This window comes from Branchiostoma belcheri, unplaced genomic scaffold (assembly GCF_001625305.1).
Source record: "Branchiostoma belcheri isolate BF01 breed outbred unplaced genomic scaffold, Haploidv18h27 scaffold131, whole genome shotgun sequence".
Classification (NCBI taxonomy): domain Eukaryota; kingdom Metazoa; phylum Chordata; class Leptocardii; order Amphioxiformes; family Branchiostomatidae; genus Branchiostoma; species Branchiostoma belcheri.
In genome coordinates, this window is record NW_017802725.1 from 342,301 (window position 1) to 346,590 (window position 4,290).

The 4,290-nt window shown below is 40.6% G+C and overlaps 1 long non-coding RNA gene across 1 annotated transcript; it reads left to right on the top strand.

Moving 5' to 3' along the window:
* Positions 1-205: 205 nt before the first annotated feature.
* Positions 206-2,773, top strand: LOC109464086. The gene is made up of 3 exons (XR_002139865.1): positions 206-382; positions 1,978-2,078; positions 2,257-2,773. It is a non-coding gene; the product is annotated as an uncharacterized LOC109464086 (long non-coding RNA).
* Positions 2,774-4,290: the final 1,517 nt, after the last annotated feature.

A 4,290-nucleotide genomic window follows, 5' to 3' on the forward strand; every position in this document is an offset into this window, starting at 1 on the left:
GTTCAAACAAATTGACTAATCAGTGCACTGTATGTATTGGCTGCTGTTTAGCCGACCAATAGGCACGTCCAATAGATTCTTGACCAAAGGTTGTTTTCTAATGTCTCTTCTGATTGGTCAACTGCTTTGGCACGTTTATTCAATTTGAAGCACTAATATCATTAGCTGCTAGGGGTCGCTCTTAAATAAACAATGTAAATTCATATTGGCAATTTTACCACCAACAAGTACCATGAAAATCCGCCAGGCGGCATTTTTGACACGTGGCGAAAAATATGCGATACAGTCTGATAATCGACTGCACGGATAGCAGCCATTGAATTGTTTTCTGGACCGTACCGTGATGTTTGTTGGAGCAAAGTGGAGAAAGTATGCAATACAGGTAACTTTTATGAATTGATTTAAGTTCTGAAGACTCTTATCTTTCTAAATATCCAAGGTATCTTTGTCTGGCGTCAGTTTAACTGCTAAAAATCCAAGGAGACGAGGCTCGGCTCGGCTCGGTGTTGAGTTGATCTAGCCTTTGTAACCTTTTTTCACGGGCCGAATTAAATGTGTTTCACCGGCAATTGCTATAAGAATATGTCTTTTCCTGGCAGCCTATCTTTCCAGTCGGCCTTTCTGCTCAATGCCGTGCTAAAATTATCGAAACCGACCCCGTAAAAATGCCCCGACGTGCTTTAATGTGCCTGACGGGAGGGGGGCACTCCCAGAGCCGTAGAGATGCCGGGGAGCTCCCGTGGCATGATTACCAGGCTAAAACCAAGGCGCATCCTTTTAATACTCGATAATACAGACGCCAGACAACTGAATTAGCCACGACCAACATATTCTGTGCGAGTGGCTGACTTTTATGTGATGAATTCCATGAAATTCACGGCGAAAAATTCACCGCGCCAGAGGAGCTATGTCCTCGGGACCAGCGGCGGACTTCGCCCGCGAAAAGTCCCGTAGCGTTCCCCGCTCCGGTGGCTGTTGCACGTTACTTGCAGTCTTAACCAGGGAAATTAGGCTTAGTAAATGCTTGCTACAAAACTAATTTCTTTGAAGGAATATGAATATGGCTTTTCTGGTAGTCTATATGTTCAACCTGCCCCTGAAACCAACCCCGTGAGAATTCCCGGGCGTACGGAATAATAACCTGGGCGGGAGGGGGGCACTCCCAGCGCCGTAGAGATGCCGGGGAGCACCCGATGGTCTGTTTACCGGGCTAAAACCAAGGCGCCTCCTTTTAATACTCGATAATACAGACGCCAGACAACTGAATTAGTCAAGACCAACATATTCTGTGCAAGTGGACGACTTTTAGGAAATAAATTTGATGAAATTCACGGCGAAAAATTCACCGCGTTAGAGGAGCTATGTCCTCGGGACCAGCGGCGGACTTCGCCCGCGCAAAGTCCCGTAGCGTCCCCCGCTCCTGTGGCTGTTGTACTTTGCTTGCAGGAAAATCAGGCTTAGTAATGTTTGCTACAAAACCAATTCCTTTGAAGGAATAGGGCTTTTCTGGTAGTCTATATGTTCAACCGGCCCCTGAAACCAACCCCGTGAGAATCCCCGGGCGTACGGAATAGCCTGGGTGGGAGGGCAGCACTGCCAGCCCCGTAAACATACCCGGGAGCGCCCGGTGGTCTGGCTACCAGTCAAAGCTGAAAACCCGCTCGGGTAATACAAAAATGTACAAAGGAATAAAACTGAGTAAAGGACGACTAACATGTTTGGTGCAAGTGCTCGACATGGTTGATTCAGGAGAGATATATGAGAGATACAATGTGTATTGGAGCATGGAGGTAGAAGTTTCAACTTCTACCTCCATGATTGGAGATTGTATTCTTATTAAATCAATAAATGTGTATTATGAATAGTATCTAACAACTGCTTATGTGATCTTTCTATATAACGTTACTGTTAACGTTATAATGTCAGAAAAACAATAGCATGAATAGAACAGTCATCACTTTTTCTTATTTTCCTTAGGGTTGAATCAGATAACATGACATCAATGGCAAGAGGAGAAAAGATGGGGAAAACATCACCAAATTCAGTCCAGGGAAACAGGTGGCAGATATGTTATACAGGTATTTCATATGATATGATATGATATGATATGATATGATATGATATGATATGATATGATATGATACAATTTCAGCAATGTTGACATGGTCAATACTGACATGACATGTTCATATGTAATGCTCAAACTAAATTAGCACGAATATTTATTATAATAATTTATGTAATATTATTTGTCAGGGATTCAGCTGGACACTTGACTGGCACAAACATCCACCAAGGAACAACACGCGGTCCCCCTCCTGGCCTAGAAATTCAGTCCTGATGCCAACTGCCTCTTGTCGATGCCTTCGAGATGGGATCCTGGTAGTATCCACCAGACTCCTTTGCAGGCTCAGAGGAGATCAGCCAAGAAAGGATGTTACTGACCAGGGGAGTTAGCTGGCCATTAAATGAGGGGCAGTGCAGCAGGCCATTAAGTCAGTAATGGCTAATTTCAAACAAAATCGAGTCTGATAAGGCTGATTACATACATACTGATTGCCTATATTTGTTTTGCATCTTTAAGTTTTGACAGGGATCGAATCATGATAGTTTTATCGTTTTATCAATGTGAGGAAAGCTCCTTGGTTGTATAGATATTAGATTTGTCTATTCAATCGACCATTATTCTAAACATAAGTTACAGTTAACTGCTGCCAACATGCAACAGAGCAATCAGTGTAATCAATGATGTGACAGAAAATAAAGTTTTCCACATAAATGACAGTTTCGTGATGTATGCTTCTTGTATTTGTATGTTCAATGGGAAAATGAATGTTGACAAGCATTAGATTTGAACTTGAGACACTATGCATTAAACTACAAATGTATTAAAAAGGGGCTTTAAAGTTAGCTCCAAAATCGTCAGTAATTATGACTATGAAAAACACTTAAACGACTTTTAATACAGTATAGGAAAATTGGACAAGAGTGTTATGTTTCATACTGTGGTTACATCACAAGTATTCGCCGATACCACTCAAGTACCCGGGGGTAGATGCATTGTCATCATTTTTTTTACCCTGATATGAGATTGTTAGTCTTCGTAATTATATAGATTATCTATTAATTCCAGCTTTTTTGTCACATAATTATAAGTGCCTATTACCGAGACAGGCCGTCATTGGTCGTCATAGTTAGGTTATCAGCTTCACATTAATAGACAAGGATGCTTTGCACCCCTGTGTAAAAGTGGTATGGTCTGTTCAAAATGGCGGTCTCGCAAGACTTGGCTGAGTTTCTTTACAAATTTTTGGGTAGTTTTTAGAGTTCTCGTCGGTAGAATGTTTTTGCTAAGTGTTCAGAAGAATGTTGGGAAGTTTCAGCCGTGTTTTTGCCGTTCTGGTGATGTTTTGAAGAGAAAATGCGGATTTCCTGACCTGGCGAATTTTGGAGAAGATACAAAATGGCGAGACAGTAGTGTGGCATGGAGACGGGAGACGAACTTCGCTTACAAGTATGTTGCAGGTAAACCAGCAAATTGTTTGGCTGATATTATTCCCCAGCAACTAAAGTACGAACATGTCAAATTATTTTCCGTAAGAAACGACCTAGTTCTGTATTAGAGAGCGACCGTTCCTAATTTTAGACAAGCTTTGAAAAAGTCTATCAAGTTGCCGCGTTTTCAACATTTTCAATGTGCGGTGCGCTTGTAGAGTATTAAAATTATGTATGTGCATGTCTTTTTTGTCAATTGTTCAGCGTTTTTATGTTATATTTGTTGCAAAAAAACGAGTGCATTTTACTTTCTTTATCCCCACGTGGTTCAAAGCACCAGGTGTTGGAATGTGTCCGTGTTACATAATTAAATATTTTTGATGATCCCGCCAAAAACTCACGTAAACAAGATGGGGTCCTCAAAGCTTCAACTTAGTTCAAGGTGCCGAAATGAATACGATACAAAAAGTTTGACCATACTTTACTTCTTCATTATCATTTGCAAATGAATGTATTATGTATAATTTGAAAGCTTGTTTGTTTAAGTTAATAGACTAATTCAGTAATTGTAATGACCAAGGCCCAAGTATTTGTGGCGCAAACATTACAGTTGACTATGCTGGAAGGTCGCAATTGCTGTTTTAAAAAAAATTAGGCCAAGTTATTATATGTATTCTACATAAAGTTTCAGTTTCAAGGAGTTGGATTTATTTTATTGTTTCTATCCCCGTTTTTATGGTCATTAGAATTTAGATACAGTTTTCATCGTGGTCTTTAATATTTTGAAACCTTTAT